Source organism: Sorex araneus, chromosome 3 (assembly GCF_027595985.1).
Source record: "Sorex araneus isolate mSorAra2 chromosome 3, mSorAra2.pri, whole genome shotgun sequence".
Classification (NCBI taxonomy): domain Eukaryota; kingdom Metazoa; phylum Chordata; class Mammalia; order Eulipotyphla; family Soricidae; genus Sorex; species Sorex araneus.
This window is the reverse complement of record NC_073304.1, coordinates 35,338,654-35,356,728: the sequence shown is the minus strand read 5'-3', so window position 1 is coordinate 35,356,728 and position 18,075 is coordinate 35,338,654. Positions and strand designations below refer to the sequence as shown.

Here is an 18,075-nt window from a genome sequence, read left to right as displayed (position 1 = left end):
AAAGGAAGAAAAAAGCCAGGGTTGGGGCAATATAGTTTTGCAGGTAGGGTGCTTGCCTCAAATGTAGCCAACCTGGGTTCGACCCCCAGCACCCCATATGATCCCCCAAGTTCCACCAGGAGTGGTGCCTTAGCACAGAACCAGGAGTAAGCTTTGACCACCCCTGGGTATGGTCCAAAAATGAAAGGGGGGAGGGAGAAGACATGTTTTGATTACTGCCAAAATTACCATTCTGTCCTTGAAGCAATGACCTGGACATGATGGACAAGGGTAAAAACCTCTGAGCAAATGTGCCCAATACCATCTTCAGGCAGTAAAAGCTTCTTAGATATAAACAGAATTATTACCTGAGGTTATGAGAGGGAAAGATTGTGATGCTTATGGACAATCCTATATCCAAATCTTTGAGGTAGCCTATTTTAATCTCTTTGAACCTGTTTCTGCATTTGTAAAATGCTGATAATGAGTCACCCTGTAGCTTTACCATGATGATTAAAAAGAACAGAAAATCCCGAGCTTTCATTCAATCACACCCTCATTCATTTTTTAAGTAATAGTCTTCATTTTTGTTTCCATTTACAAAACATTCTATTTGAAAAATGCCATGTTTAGACTACAATTCAAAACTTTCTTTTCTGTTTAGTCAAATATGATCCCAGGTGAGAGTTCCTCCCTACCTTCATCTGCCCCAAAGCTCCTCACCCATTAGGAGTCTGGTAGAGGACACTCTCAGAACACTTGTAAGAAGCACTAACCAGAGCAAGAGGTGGTACCCAACTTCTCCACAGGACAAGCCACTCAGTAAAATCTGATATGCCTGTGCTACCAGGCCCGTCCTGCATGCCTGGGAGGTTTGGGGCTCTTTCAATTCCCCGAGCAGGCTGACTCGGAGTCTTCTGAGAACTAGGGATTAAAAAGACTGGCTCATCTCCAACCATTCTGACTGGGGCACTGATAAAGCTAAAGGCAGCCGCTAAGTACAGGCCACCTTTTCTTCATACAGAGTTTAGGTATTTCAGTTTGCTTTATTCTAGGCTTTGTCAGACCCCATGTAAATGGCCCACCTCAGACAGCTAGATTCAAGGCTGGTGGACTCTTCTTTCAAAATGAGCCTAATACTCCTTTTCCTAACCATCCCCAAGCCTCCAGGCAAGTGTCAGCCTTGCCCTGTGGGATGCTGGGCTAACAGTACACTCAACAGAACTGAACTGATTTAAAAAACAAACCAAAAAATGCACTTTTTATTCTTAATGTTTTCAAAGATATTCTGGAACCCAGGATTCCTAACAAATGTAAAGGCCTGACCCTTGGATAGGAAGAGATCCGCACTGTGATAAGAGAGTGATCAGGGAGAATTCTAAAATAAGATTTGGGACCACCTGTGAAACTAAAGTTGGGGTAGCAGATAGGATAAAGGTGCCTGTGAATTTCGAATTGAAAACGCCTCTCAATCAGAGCCAGCGAATCACTTGCTTCCAAAACTGGAGTATAGATGGTGAGGACAAGGCTGTGGAGTTTGCATGACTGCCTCCTACCTGGGGTGACAGTCTGGCCTCGTCACAGGAGTTCTGGCCACAGAGGAGGCTGTCACTCTATCCCCTTGCCCCATCTGATGCTCTAAAATTGACAACAAAGGGAAAGAAGAAGAAGGGGAAAACTCAGCCCAGTGGCTTTCTCTCATTTTCCTTCAGCGAGTTAAGCGTGCTATTAACTCCTCGCGCCTCTAATTGCTCGCTGAAAACAGTGGTTTGGATATTAATAGGCTACAAATCAAGGCCCTACCTGGGCTGGTTGTCACGGAAACGTACTCCAGCCCGCAGCTCCTTTCCCACCCTTGAAAGTCTAGGCGAGTTGGTGGGAGTTGGGGATTATAAAAGCTCCGGCTCTTTCTCCCACTTTCTGCTATTTCTCCAGGCCAAGTTGTTGGACCAAAAGGAACTGGTGAGGCAGCGGGGGGGGTGGGGGGGCTGAGTGAACCACGGCTGCTCGGGGGGAGGGTAAGGGGGTAAAGGTTGGCGGGGGCTCTCTCCGGGAGAGGATGAGTGGGGTCCTAGGGGTGCGCCGAAGGGCAATCGCTTCTCTTCTCCGCGTCTACACCTTCCCTGCTCCCGCGTCCTTCCCCCCGCGGCACCAGGCCCCCGACACAGCCTTGCCCTCCCGCCTGGGCGCTGGGCCGCCCGGGAGCGCGCGGCCAAGTTCCAGAAGAGAATCTGAGCGTCTGAGGGCGGGAGAGGGCAGCGCCGAGGTCGGACGAGCTAGAGGCAGAACCCCCCGCACCCCCTCGTCCCTACGCTGAAGTCCCGGAGGAGGCGGCCCGGGACCAGAACGCGCACCCCGCACCCCGCTCCCCGCCGCCCCGCGCCCGCGGGCGACGCTCCAGTCCCCGGCTCTCCAAAGCTAGCACCCGGCTCCCCGAGCGCCTCGGAACCCCGCGCCTTCCCGCGCCCGGCCGGGCAGGGCCTGCCCCGCGACCCCCTCCAAACCCCGCACCCCGGGCCGGGCCCCCTCGCGGTCCCCTGGGCCCCGCACGTCACGCGCCCCCTGGGCCCAGCGCCGCCTCTGCGCTCGCGCCGCGCGCCCCAGGCTCGCGCATCGCCACCCGCACGCAGCCCCCCGGGCGGCCCGGCCCCCCCCACCCCAGGACTCACCTGCGCGGGGGGCTGGAGCGGCGGCCACCCCGAGCCGGGGGGCGGCAGCGGCGGCGCAGGGGGAGGAAGGCAGCGCGGGGCTCCTGGCACAGCGGCCGCCGGGCGCCTGGTGCTGCCGAGCCGCGGACCCGCCCAGAGATATAAATAACATTATCTGAGGAGGGACATTCCTGCCGGGGGACATCGCTGCTGCCGGGACCAGATAGTCCCGCGGCGGGGGCGGGGAGGCGGGGCCGCAGCCTCCCGCAGCGCCAGGCCCAGCCCCCGCCTTCCCCACCCACTCCCGCACCTGCCAATCAGCCTCCGAGCCGGGGGGCACCTGCCCGGCCTCCTCTGGGCACCTCGGCCGGCTACCGCCTCCCCGCTGGCCGCCTGGCCCGGGGATGTCAGGAGCCCGAGCCGCCCGCAGCGCCCCCTCGCCAGAGCTCCCCTCCCTCATCCCGCGCTCCCCCGAGCCCCCTGCGGTGGGAAAAGGGTTTGACTCTGCAGCCCAGGCCTAATGCGTGCACCCCGGCGGCGAGGCGAGTCTGGCCGCCTTTCCCGCCCTGAGTCCCCCCCGCTATACACAGTTGGGTTGGAAGAAATAGACTTCACGGCACGCTTAGGCGTCTGAGGTGTCTGAGGAAAGGGGAGGCAGGCGCCCGGCCAGTGCGCCCTCGCTGCGGCGGGTTTGGGAAGGACAAATTGCTCCAGGGTCTGGTGTGTTAGCGCTCCGGGGCTGGCTTCTCCCAGCCGGCTGCAAGAGCAGACATCGGGGTGCAGGGAAGGGCAGTGAGCCAGCCACCCGCCCCTGCCCGCTGCCCACCCGCTCGACGTCACTGTTTCTGTCTGCAAACCTGATACAGTCAGGGCGGACCGGGCAACGCTGGTGGCGCGCAGCCCGCAGTCCCACGGCGCTGGCACATTGCAGGAACTGTAATCAACAGGCAAGCTGCCACCGGCCCACTGGCACCTCCTGGCCTGACCTGGTCTCTAGCAGAGGGGGGCTTCCTTACAGCAAGAAAAGCTGAGGATGTATCGGGGGAGTGGGAGGGATGCTGTAGGCCAGGGGAAACACTAAAACCAATGGTGCCCGGGGAAAGACAAGGCACCCCAAGTTACCTGGGTAAGGCTGCAAGGCATTTCCTTTCCTCAATTATTTTTCACAAAACAGGGTTATTGTTCAGCAAGGCTTGGTAGTGCAGCTTGCTAGCTTTCATCTCTTTCCTCTACAGCTCTAAGCCCAAAACGGGTTCCCACTGTCCAGCAATCCAGGTAACAACAGGTATGATTGAGGGCAACGGAGAGGAAAATCTCATAGAAGCAGGAAAGAGTTTTCCTTTGACTGATAGTGCCTGGTTATTATTAACAACGAAACATTCTTACTCCCGAGTTACTTGCTTGGGAGTATAATTATGCTGTTTTCTAGGATTCACTATGAAAGTGGTGTTTAATTGCCAGATGTGCGTACTTACTGTATATATTGAACCTATGCCAACGCATTTCACTTCCTGCTGCTGTCGCACTTCTCCGGAGTGGGCCTTTAGATGCTGAGATGTGCTAAGTGGGGCAAACTGCAAATATTACAAAGCTACAGCATGCTCTACCTTACTTCCCTTTTTCTGGCCCTTATTACAGCTCAATTTCCTAAGAGACAATAGGAACATCGAGAAGATATTGTAAAAGTATTTGGAGTCACCCGAAGATTCTTTGTAATTTACCCACCCACCCCCTTCTACAAACTTTTTTTTTATATTTTTGGTTAATGATCAGTTTATTATACAATGTTAGGGACAGAAAGTCCTTTTTCATTTAAAAATCATTTAAGAGGGCTGGAGAGATAAATACTGGATAGGGAGATTACCTTGCATGTGACTGGCCTGAGTTTGATCCCTGGAATCCCATATAGTCCCCCAGCACCTTCAGGAGTGATTCTTGGAAGCAGAGCCAGTTGTAAGCTCTGAGCACTATCGGGTATGATCCAAGAGACAAACCCCCCAAAAAGTCATTTAAGAATCAAAACCTGGCAAAGAAAATAAAAATCTGGAGGAACAAGACAACTTTAAAAGCAGAAACTATCATACAGTGAGAACAAAAAATCCTTAATCTATTTTTAAAAGATAAATGGAGATAAATTATATATTTATGATTTTTAAGAACCATGTGTGAATAAATTTATTAAACAAAATCATGATTCCCCCGAATTGCAGGTCTGCAGCGACATAATTACATACTACATGAAACTAATAATTCATTAGCTGTAGGCCTATAGCACTGAACTGAAAAGCTGCTTGTATTTTCCCTTTGTAGCCTAAAAATTTATAATTTTCAACCACAAGAAAAAAATTAATATGCTGAAAGCCCCAAGTCAGTGGACAGATTACCCAAGGATTTTACAAACCAGCTCAGCTGCTTTAGTTATCTCCACTTCAGCTGAAAGCTAAATAATTCAGTACAACCTCATTTGCTACAGAGCCTGTTATCCTGACAGCATCCTCAAATGCTTTCCAGCTAATACAGTTACAGTGAAATGATAAATCAAAATGAAAAAAGGATGGAGAAAGATAGAAGAGCAGACAGAAAAGGGGCATTGTCAACGGCAGTGGGTAATGGACAAATACCAAGGAATGAAAGTAAGAAACTGGACAGGGGCTGGAGTGGGTATGAAACTGGAAAGAAGGAAAGGCTGGTTTAAGGGTGCAGAATCAAGGTGCCAGTTATGGACAATGGAGATTTAATTTGGGGGGCTTTCCAAGAAGACAGAGTGCCTCCCAGAATTGTCTGTTTGTTGGTGGGAGACTATTCTTTATATAGTTTAGTCAGGGGACTGCCCCCTCTGGCTTCCTACCTGTGTTGATACCTCCACGATCCCAAGCTATCCAGCAAGCTCCCAAAAGGCAATCAGTAGTTCTGGGGTTAGAGGGAAGAAGTGAATTTGGCATAAGATCCTATCAGTAAGTAGTGAGGCTTCTGCTTACCCAGGAAGTAGCGGGGAGCTCTCAGGGAACTGTGTCCCTCGTTCCAGCTAAAATCAATAATTGAGTCCAAGAGGATTTAAGCAGAGGTACTGAGGAGGCTGATGCATGAGAAACTTGCACTCTACTTTTATAGTCTCTGAATTTTTTACATGGGGTTTGTATTATTAAATAGTCAATAGCCACTATAAGGTAAATAATTGGATCAAAAGATTGGATTGGAGATTGGGTCAAAGCAGTGGATTGAGCACATGCATTATCTTTTCTTCATCCCAAGTCTTATGAATAGACAATCTTAAAGGGGACAGGAAGAGCTCAGTTGATGAAGAAAAAAGGGAGATTAACTTTTTTTAAGTTTTAGGAAATCCTAAAATACACAAGAGTAAAGCATAATTTGGTCTAGAGAGAGACAACATCAGAAAATACCAAATGGGTACAAATAAAGCAGTAGTTTATAGAAGTTCCAAGCAAGAGTTGAAGAATGCAAGATGAGGAAGGATGAGGAGAACAAAGTAATTCACTAAAGAACCAATTCTGATATTGAGTATCAGGTATTTTTCCACTCAGTACAGAATTTAGCAAGATTCTAGGACCAGAACAACAGAGCCCAGATATCCACTCACCACTAGAAAAATAGGAAAACTTTCCAAATAGCATATTATGCCCTGGCTTCGCAGCTTCTGAAGAGAGGCTATAATAAGTCAAAGGGGTAGGCAAATGAATGCTCAAATGATGTATAGTGAAAATCACCAAAAATTTGTGGGGTGTGTGGGAGGGGCAGGTAACCAATACCACAAAAGAGATGCACCAAGTTTCACTAACAAAAAAAGTTATCAGAAGTCACCAAGTTAACAGAGAAAACAGAAGGTAAATTTATAATGATTTTTAATTTTATTCAGCAAGAATTGAAGGATATTGCATCTGTGACAAACATTAGCAAGAAAATATGCATATTTTAAAATTAAATTCTGAAATTAAAATATAATTAACTCATAAGCAAAACACACTATGTTGAAGAGCAGATTTGTGAAAGCAGAAATTCTCTCCAAATGCAGAGCAGAAATGAAATGAAAAGTTATGAAGTGAGACCCGACAGCATTTTAGACTAGAAGAACAGTACAGTGGGTAGAGCACTTGCCTTGCATGAAGCCAACCTAGATTTAATCCCAAGCAAATGATCCTCTAAGCCCCATGAGGAGTGATTCCTGAGTATAGAGTCAGGTGTGACCCTGAGCATAGTTGGGTGTGACCCAAAAATAAAAACAAAATTCAACATTTCTAATAGAAGTTACAAAAGGGGAGGCAAAACTGACCCTAGTCCAATCTCTGACATCACATGTGGTCCCCTAAGCACTGCCAGGAATGATCCCTGAGCACAAAGCTAGGTGTAAGCAGTGCGCACTACCAATGTGATCCAAAAATTTAAAGAAAAAATTATGAAAGGAAATAAAGAGTAAGTAGAAGGTGATAGTAAGGAGAAAAGACAATAAAAATTCCCCCTGCAAAAAGAATGTGAATTTTCAGATTAGTGAAGATAGAGCAGGTTGAAGATTTTAAAATATACTTTACAGTGTTACATACATATAGTCTAGTTTCTGACTTCATTAATAAAATTTAAAACCTTGACAAGAAATACTGTACTGAGCTAGACTAATTTACTGTGCCTTAAATTAATCCTAAAAGAAAAAACAACCTATTTTTCTCTTCACATTGGTGAAGAGAAGTGGATACTGGTAAAGGGATTGGTTTTGGAACATTGTATGCCTGAAACTCAATCATGAGTAACTTGATAAATCATACTGCCTCAATAAAATGTTTTCTTTTAAACTGTTTTTACTAAATCACAAAGCTAAACTTGCTTGTAATAAATTTTTTAAAATGGCTTCGAATGATGAATTATTTATGAATTTTTAAAATGAATTATAAATGAAATATTTATGTACACATATGTATCAGAAAATAACTTAAGTGCTGGAAAAGAGTGAAGTGAGTTGGCTCTTTCCTTGCAAGCAGCTGACCCTCATGTGTCCCCTAAGCATGGCCAGGAGTCATCCTGGCCTGGAATGGTAGTACAGCGGGTTGGGTGCTTTTCTTGCACACAGCCAACCCAGATTCAATTGTCAGTACCACATTAATAGTCTCCTGAGCCCCACCAGCAGTGATCCCTGAGCACAGAGCTGAGAGTAAGCCCCATGCAATACTGGATGCACCCCTACCCCCTCCACCACCACCAAAAAAAAAAAAAGCCCACCATTTACCACACAGAAGTCTGAGGACAATAGACGAAGCCTCCCCCTCCAGCTATAGAATGGTCATTGAAAGCAGCCAAGAGACTGCAACACATGAGAAAATACCCAATCAAGCACTTTCAGATGGAGCAGGGGGCTTCAAAAATATCAACTTACCCATGCATGATTGGAAGAGGCAGAGAACGGTGCCTGGAGCCCGTGTTCCACTAGTATGTGAATGTGCATCTTGCCTTGTGCTGTTTGAGCTTTTCCTCCCTTTTCAGGGTGAAATTTTCTGCTAATGGTTCAGTGATAGAAATTTTTGTACAAAAGTTCTTGTGTTTGGGGGGCTGGATAGATAGCACAGCAGGTAGGGCATTTGCCTTGCACACAGCCGACCTGGGTTTGATCCCCAGCATCCCATATAGTCCCCTGAGCACTGCCAGGGGTAATTCCTCAGTGCAGAGGCCAGGAGTGACCCCAGTGCATCGCCGGGTGTGACTCAAAAAAAATAAAAGTTCTTATATTTTATTCCCAGCACTGCAAAAATAAGTAACTAGACAAATGTGGGGGTTGCTCCCAAGAGACGCATGTGAGGCCAAGGAGCCCCTCTTGATGATACTTAGCCAAGCAGCTTAATGGGTCCATGCTAAAGCCTGAGAATGCAGAACTGCTTGGGATCTGCTCTGCCATGGATGTCCCTGACCTCCAGAGTCAACCTAGCAAGGCTTAGGAACCACCAGGGCTACAGCCTGCTATGCTGGGAGGAGACGATGAGGGTTATGTGATGCAAGGGACAGAACTGGAATTGGACACATTCCCCTTAACTTCTTCACTATCTCCTAGATCCTTGTATATTTTTTGTTTGTTCTGTTTTGGGGCCATACCTAACAATTCTCAGGGATTACTCCTGACTCTCTGTGCTCAGAAATTACTCCTGGCAGTGTTCAGTGGTCAGGGGGCTACGTGGGGTGCTGGAAATCAAACTCAGGTTATCCACGTATAAGACAAGCACCCTATGCACAGCACTATCACTCCAGCCCCAATATATTTATATTTGTATAAATATAATAGAAATATAAATATATTTCTATTATATGTGCATCTTGTATATAATATTTGCATATATCTCTATTATATTTATAAATAATATTTGTACATAATATTTCTATTATATTTATAAGCATTAAATATAAACATAATTATATTATATTTATTAATATAAATATTCGTATAAATATATTTATGTATTGATTTAAAATATATTTAAATTTTTTTATTACCTTAGGGATGTGAGCATGTGGTAAACTGGTGCCTGAAGGTGCTTCTGTCCTGTACTTGCCTTGTTCAGGCTGCATCAGTTTGCTGTAGCTTCCATAACAAATACCAGAGGAACTGGAACAACAGACCTTGATTTTCCATGGTCCTAGAGCTTAGATGTTGGAGATAAAGTTTATTTTGTCTCAGCCTCTTGAGCAACTTGCATGCAGCACCTTCCCCTGTGCACAGACTCGCTTTTCTGTGTGTCATTGCTGTCTCCTCTTCTTGTGGAGACACTGGTCACGCCAGTTAGGTATTCCCATGTGACCTTGGTTTACCTGTATCATTTCTTTAAAGTTCTTATCTCCAAATGTGGTCATATATGGGAGTTAACATGAACTTTGGAGGGACTCATTTGGGGGAGACTCATTTCAACCCAGACCTCATTTTCTCATGTGAATTGTTTCTATAAGCCTCCAAAATTTCTCATGTGAATTGTTTCTTATTCTCCAATTTTACTGTTCTTCAGTTTTTCCATCTTTCTGTCAAAGAACACTTTCTGAAAAGAAAATCTGATAATGACACACCCTATTTCAAATGGTCCAGTGACTCCTTGTTGCTTTCATCATGTAATTTTAAGGTTCCATGCACTTAGCACAATGCCTGATACACACAGGTCTTTAATAAAGGACTGAGGAGTGAATGAATGAATTAGTGACCAAATAAATAATGAAAACCAAAAGTGGGCTCCAAATGTTAGCAATCAACTAAAGAAGTGCATCATTAAAAGTCATTTCTACTTGGCTTAAAAATATATATTTGGGGGGCTGGAGAGATAGCACAGCGGGTAGGGCGTTTGCCTTGCACGCGGCAGACCCGGGTTCAAATCCCAGCATCCCATATGGTACCCTGAGCATGGCCAGGGGTAATTCCTGAGTGCAGAGCCAGGAGTAACCCCTGTGCATTGCCAGGTGTGACCCAAAAAGCAAAAAAAAAATATATATATATATATATTTGGGGTGGGGGGTGGTTTCCCAGAAGATTTGCTTTCCTGTTTATAAGCAAAGATATCTACATGAATTCACATTCCCTGAGATATAATTGGTAATATCTATACTTGAATAGCACCAATTCCTCAGTCACTTTGGCATATCCATATGGGACTTACTCTCTGTGGGTGAGAAATGGGGTCTGTTATATATGTTTTATTTTCACACCCACCCCCAAGTTTACCTAACCAGGTCTGAAACTACCACCTTCCAATGTCTCATTCACAGTGAAGTTTTAGAAACTCAGTCGTGTTGGTTCAGCTACCTGGGCTTTTGTTCTACCCTCAGTGACATTCTTAGACTTCATTCTTGGAGAGTGATCCTGCTCCTGTTCCCACATTCCAGTATGCCAAGATTGAGCACACAGGATTCAAAACTTAGAAAAGTGGGTCAAAAGCATCAAAAGCAGTGAGTTTATTTTGTTTTGACATTAGTGCACTGTTTGAGTATGCCACATGGTGGGTAATCTTTGTGTGGTTAGTCAAGAGGGACTGAACCTGAAACTGTGTCCCTTTTCTTTCTGAACATCTATCAAGCCAGACACTCAAGTCAAGGAGAGAAAATATCATCTTAAAAACCATCTTTGTTAATAAAGAATGAGAATTCTAAAAATCCAACCTATTGGACAATTTTGTGTTTATATAATTATTACCAGCATAAATGGCCTTGTTAATTGCTTTTATTTGTTAGTGAGCAGTTCCAAATTCACTGTTTGTTTGTTTTATTAACCAAGACCTTTGGGAAATTTTCAATAAAGTTCAGAAAGATAATACAATAAAAGACTCCATTAACTGCAAATTCATCTCATTTTCTATTCTGTGAGATATTCTACAGCTGCTCCACCTCTGTTAGAATATTTCTTCAGTGATTTAAGGGCTACGAGAAACTATTGTTTTGATTTAAACATGATATATTTTGTAGAATAACCAGTTCTTATAAAAAATACCACTTTTCCTCATTTTTTGTGTATCACAAGTTCTACGTTTAAAGGATTATTTATCATGTTCTTTTTGCCAAATGCCATATAATCATTTTTGTTCAATTTCACAAAGGAAATTGCTATCATTGTCCTCATTTCAAGATAAAGAAACCAGTAAACTCAGTTTAGGTAATTTTCCAAAGAGCAAATAAAACTCCAAATCCCTTGCTTATTAAAGAGTTTTTATTCAGAAAGCATTGTTTTTAAATAACCTAGTCCCATGTGGATGGTTCGTATTATAGCCTAATACTTTAAGTCAATAATTTAGTCTCAAATCATGCTGAGCATGTGCAAGTAACAACCCTATGCTGCTTTTTCTGTCATTGTCTTAAACATCAAGATATATTTATCAGCAATTCCACTCCTTGGCATCTATTCCAAAGCACAAAATCATGAATTTCATAAAATATATGTATAATCATGTCATATGGCATTATATGCGATAGCCAACATCTGGAAACAATAAAAGTACCTAATAACAGATGAATGGATAGAGAAATTGTGGTACATATGCACAATGGAATACTACTCCACTATGAGAAAGGGTGAAATTCTGCACTTCCATACCATTTGGATGGAACTGGAAGATGAAGTGAAGTGCTAAGTGAAGTGAATCAGAAGAAGAAAAACAAGTCCCAGATAATGTCACTCATGTAATATAAAGAAATAAAGCAAGGTTATAGACAATGCCTCAAAGAGTCAACCCCCAAGATATTTCCAGAAGAATTGAGAACTGAGGCTGCCACATTAGGGGAGGGTAAGAAGTCAAGAAGGAAGGGATCTAAGGACAGTAGTGGAGTATGTTGGCATTCTGATGGCAGATGTGGTACGGTAGCATTGTAAGCACAAAGAATAATGCAACAGTAAATATATTAATTTAAAAGAATTTTTAAAATGGTAAATATGCTATTAGTAAGTAAATGTATATGAAAAAATTAAATAAAGATGTGTGATGTATGGATAATAAACATTTAAATAAGCTTTCAATTCTAGATCATTTATTGAAGAAACTGAAGATGTGGAAGCTCCAGACCTTCATTACCGGAAGGGCTTCAAAACTGTGGGTAAGCAGCATTATTCTATCACTGGCCCAAACCTCTGCCTAAATCCTAAACCTATTTCTCAATTTCTATCCTTCACCAGAGACTGCCAGAAATTGGTAAACGGGTGTCTTTCCATATGATTTCAGGTAATTGAGAATATACCGTGCCCTCATTTTAAAGATTATTGAAGATTATATATTATATATTATATTATCTATAATATATATTATAGATAATATTATATATATTATATATAGAATCTGTTCATTTATTTCGCATCTAAAAGCAAACCTTAAAATGCAAATTAGCTTGGAGAGATTTATCAATTAAGTTTTAGCTTCTTGGCTAATGAATTAAGAAAAGGTCAGTGTCACTTATGACATCTTAATCAGGATAGACTGGAAAAATTAGTAATTGTAAAGTTAAAATACCCTGGTTCTATACCCCTTAATTTTGCCTTAGTTTTTCTTCTGCAAAATGATGCCATTAAACTAACTAGCCTCTAAAGACTCCTTTAGCTCTAACTTTCTTTATTTTCCATTTGCAGTAATAAAATGTTATGTGTTTATGATATTATTCAATAACATTAAAATTTTGAAATAACTTCAATGGTCATCAAAATTGAAGTGGTTAAACAAAGTTTATTGTTTACACACACATATCCTATATAGTTATTTAAATAATGATGTGACCTTCTATTCATTGGTAGTAAAAGATGTATGTCATGATATTATTTTAAGTAGGCTCCAAAATTTTTCTTTTTGACTGAAAAATAAAGTATTTTGTATCAAGAAAAATACCCCTACAAACCTCAAAGTACTTGTAGGGGTGGGATTAAGAGTAATCCTTACTTCCTTTTCCATTTCTCTATACTATTTGATAATTTTATAAGCTTGGGATATTTTTGTAATAAACAAGTTATTTTTAAACTGGGGAAATATAATAAAATACAAATAGCAAATATTGATCCTTTTTCTAAGTGTTGATAAAGAAGCAGGCCAGAGTGAAGCAAAAATGCAGTAAACTAAAGGAAAATGATATCTAAGTATTTTCATCAATAAATCAAATAATGAAATAAATATGTGCCGAGAGGTAAAAAAAAAATGTTTTTACTATACAAATGGGCTAAGTTGATCTTTTTTTCTCGGGCAAGAATACCATCACCATTAATGTGTAGGATGGATTTACCTTTACCTGATCATTCCCAGACCAGTTGGTTCATCCTAATCATAGTGAGACTAGCCATCAGGTTCCATCTGACATGATAAAAGGTTGCACATTTTCGGCCTCCTGACCTCATATCTCTTCATTCTCAGCAATGGAAAACAAATTACCAAACGCTTTCTTTTCAGCAGATCGATTTTAGGGGGGAGAAACTCCAAATCAATAATAGTGAATTTTTTGTTTAAATATTGAATGTAATCAAAGTAAAGTGAAAGTAAAGTGAAATTTACCAGTTACACATGCGGGGTGGGGGGCTGGGGAGGTGGGGGGAAGTGGGGAGGTATATCGTGATTCTTGGTGGTGGAATATGTGCACTGGTGAAGGGATGGGTGTTTGAGCATTGTATAACTGAGACTTTAACCTGAAAGCTTTGTAACTTTCCACATGGTGAATCAATAAAAGAAATAAATAAATAAATAAATAAATAAAAATAACTTGTTTAAAAAAATGTTGCACATTTTATCATAGGATTGATCCATAGCTTATTTATTTCTATGCTTTAATTCATTTTTTACTATGAATCATCAATCTCTTGATAATTACATTCAAGACATTTGAAAATTTTATTGAAAATGCAGAACTACACAAGGATAGACATGTCAAATAGGGATTCACACATGGTAAATAAGCAAAGGAGGAAAAAATCCAAGATGGTGAATGACAGTTTTGAACCAAGTTGAAAATTGGTAGGAAGACAAATCTTGTGTGAGATCACAAATGAGAGGCAGGTCAACACTGTAGCTGTCTTTCAAGCAACGTGGGGTCTGGAGGTGACACGGGACAGGAAATTCCAGTGTGGGATGAGAGACCTGTGAGTCCAATTGGGTCAAGCTTCTGTGCCCAAGGGCACCTTCTGTTGCGGACTAAAGTTATCATTAATTTAAAAAGGAATGTAATTTCCTTTGTTATCAATTGCATTGTACCTTCCATGCTGAAATTGTGTTTCTTGATTCAATTTGGGGTCCAAGCTGCATAGGACAACCATCCAGGAGCCAGAGGAGAGCTTCTGGGAAAAAAATCAACACTCATAAGCAAGATGACTTCTAAGGTTCAGACGCAACACAGCTCAAGAAGTCAACTGGTCTTTGGCTGCTGGAAGTGCTGCAGTTGTGAAAGGATCACAATAGGAAAGAAATAAGTGGACTCAAAGCTTGGAGCAGGTAAGTTCAGCACTTAAGGTGTTTGCCTTGCATGCGGTCAACCCCAAGTTTAATCCCTGGCATCCTATATGGTACCCAGAACTCACCAGGAGTGATTCTTGAGTGCAGAGCCAGGACTAACCTATGAGCAGTGCCGGGTGTGGCCCAGAAACCATATGAATAAATAAATGAGTGGATTCATTTTTAAAGTCAAGGACAGCCTACACTGAATTAAGGATAATATTTTGGAAGCCAAAGACTTAGCTCAAAGGGCCAGCGTTTGTGCTTTGCATGTGGGAGTCCTGGATTCAATCCCTGGCCCTGGGGGAAGTCACTGCTGAGCACTGACCTGAAGTAGCCCTGAGAACCAATTGGCCTGCTCAAAAACAAACCAAAAAAGTAGTTATTTTAAAAATAATTAATTTATTACATATGATATTGGACTGGAGCGATAGCACAGCTGGAAGGGCATTTGCTTTGCACCCGGCCAACCTGAGTTCAATTCTTCCGCCCTTCTCAGAGAGCCCAGTAAGCTATCGAGAGTATTATGGGCACATCTTTTCGACTCCACCGTTCTTCCTGCACTAACATACGCCTCAGAGACCTGGGCCCTACGAAAACAGAATAAGAACGTTATTCGGGTCTCCCAAAGAGGAATCGAAAGAACTATGCTTGGAATATCACATTTCACTCAAGTGAGAGAAGGAATCTGGAGTTCCGACCTCCGTCAATGATCGAGAATCAAGGATGCTGTCTTGTTTACCTAAGCGTCGAAAATCAGATGGGCTGGACACATAATTCGATTTGGAGGCGATTGCTGGACTAGAGCTGTTGCCGACTGGATTACACAGGACATCAAAAGAATGCCTGGCTGCCCACCTACGAGATGGTCAGATTTCTTCGTCAAGATCCTGAATGAATGGTTTGAGGCTCTTCATGTTCCTAGAGCGAGCAGACGCCATTGGGCTACACTAGTACGCAACAGGGATGAATGGAGACGTTACTGGCGACTGCTCCAGCAAATCGATGACCAATGGGATGACAAATGATACAAACGATATGATATTATATTTAACGTCCTAAAATATTTTTTTCAGGTTTTGCATTCTATGTACCATGTCAGCTTCATTGATCTTTTCTTTCAGACTAGACTATATAGTGTCTGATTCCTCAAAGCTGGAAAGGTAGCCCAAGGGCTGAGTGCATGCTTTGCCTGTGGAAGTTCTGAGTTTAATCTTGGCACTACATGGTCCTTTGAACATCACCAAGAATGATACCAGAGCACTGAGTTTGGAGTAAACCTGAGCACCGCCAAGTATAATCCAAACCTACCTCCTATTGCAAAAAAGTATCTACAGCTTATTTTTCCTTGCCCAGGGAGCCTGGTACAAACTACTGAGTAATAATAGATGGATACACATGTAAATGATACTTAACATTACAGTAATCAGGGGCTGGAGTGATAGTACAGCAGGTAGGGCATTTGCATTGCACGTGGGTGACCCAAGTTCAATTCCCAGCATCCCATATGGTCCTCTGAGCACCTCCAGGAGTGATTCCTGAGTGCAGAGCCAGGAGTCAGCCCTGAGCATCGATGGGTGTGACCCAAAAAACCAAAAACAAAAAAGCCAAACATTACAGTAATCAGTGTATGTATATAGTTGTTACTATTGATTGCTTTAATCAGTTAAACCATATTGTAGATTCTAATATTCCCAGATCCCACAGAAAGCATAGTAAAATGCTGTGTCTATATATTTCCATTTGCAATTCTGGATATGTATGTTGTCCTGACATAATCATGAATGATATTTCTTGTTTTTAAAAAAAATATGCTGTTTGAACAATAAATTATATAATGGCCCTATTCATCACACACCACCGCAGGGCTTCCCAGTAAATTTCAACGTTTGAAAAGTAATTTGGTTTTAGCATCATATAAAAGCTTTGTGGTAAAAGACAGCCACAAAGAACAAAGTTAAGATTAGATTATTAATAACTAATTTCTAAATGGGCTTTATCTCTATATAAATTTAGGTCAACTCTGCCCCCTACTGTCTTATGATGGTACTATGACATCACTGTTTCAGCTTCATTGATTGAAGCTGATTGTATTAGCCCTGCTGATTACTTTAGGGTTGGTTCCTAACCTTGCCTGCTAGCAATACCACTTAAAAAAATTTCTACCACCTACCCTTCACTCTGGTCAATTAAGTGAGAATCTCTGGGGATGAAACCCAACTTCCATCTTTTTAAAGATTTCCAGTAAAGGATGTTTTTACTGCAGATGCACAGCAGAGGTTGAGAAGCTTTGTTTAGAAAGCTTCAGATTCAGATTCAATAGTCTGTTATAATTAACTCGGTTTTTTGAGTTCCGTGGTCCAGATAATACTGTACTCCTAATCATGTCTGATGAAGTCTTGGAGAATTCAGGGGGGGAAAGATGTACTAGAATAAACTGCAAGGAAATGGAATGATGTCTTCACTGGGTATAAAACTAATTTTTTAATTTACGGTGATGATATGACAATCTTACTAGGAAGTGAGTCAATTGCACTCTTATCTGTGATGTTACAGCTTTTCTTCTCAGCCCTTCTCCAGTGTTGAAAGACTTATCTGCTAAAGAAACTGCCGGTAGCCAAGAAAATGGGGCCAGAAGAAGAGGAGGAATGAGGTAGGTTCCATTGCATTAAATGGCTGCTTCTTTTTTCTCTAATGTTCAGAGACTTCTTAATGCAGTTATTATACGGAAAAGCACTGATGAGAAAGCCCAGGATATCTTCTGGAGTAGAAGTTGCTCTAATTAGAACATTAGCTAAATTAAATCACTTTGGGGGAGTTAACCCCAATGGGAATAGGAAAAGAAAAATATTCAGAAAAAATAATAATTATCAAGTAGAACCTTTTGTAGAAAGCTAAGAAAGGAGCAGATTTGTAACAAAATAAAGATTGTCTTATAATTCCCTTTCACTAGAGGTTACCAGGAAAAGCGAATATCTAGGGCCTGAGATGGACCAGGGTAAAAGATATTTTAGTTCTTTTTAACTCTTTTTAAAAATAAATGCCTCCAGAATATCTGAATGAGACAATGCAATCTTTTAAAGGGGGATGATGCCAAATGTAAAGAGAGAGTATGGGGAATATTGTCTGCCATGGAGGCAGGGGGAGGGTGGGAAAGGGGGGGATATACCGGAGATATTGGTGGTGGGGAATGTGCACTGGTGGAGGGATGGGTGTTTGATCATTGTGTGATTGTAACCCAAACATGAAAGCTTTTAAATATCTCATGGTGATTCAATAAAATTTTTTAAAAAAGGAAAAAAGGGGATGATGCATAGATCACCCTTGGCAACTAGAGGATAGGGAGAAGGGCAGAGGAGAGAAATTGATGTGGGAGGGGAGAAGAGATAGACAGAAGCAATGGAGAGAGGGGTCACGGGGATCCAAGTAACATGAGTGGTGTAGAAGAGTGGCAGACCTAAATATCCAAAACACAGAGTCAACCATGCTGAAATTAAGAGACCCCCAAACTTCAACAGCCAAAGTTAAAA

At 42.2% G+C, this 18,075-nt stretch overlaps 1 protein-coding gene and 1 long non-coding RNA gene across 2 annotated transcripts in view; one reads left to right on the top strand and one right to left on the bottom strand.

The window, feature by feature from the left end:
• SPTB (spectrin beta, erythrocytic) overlaps positions 1–2,982 on the bottom strand; it is a 138,963-nt gene extending 135,981 nt beyond the window's left edge. Inside the window, exon 1 of the mRNA XM_055133928.1 lies at positions 2,649–2,982. The gene's annotated coding sequence lies outside the window, so the exon portion shown is untranslated. The remainder of the gene's footprint in view (positions 1–2,648) is intronic.
• On the top strand, positions 1,861–16,309 carry LOC129403693 (uncharacterized). The gene is made up of 3 exons (XR_008629384.1): positions 1,861–1,941; positions 12,112–12,182; positions 14,354–16,309. It is a non-coding gene; the product is annotated as an uncharacterized LOC129403693 (long non-coding RNA).
• Positions 16,310–18,075: the final 1,766 nt, after the last annotated feature.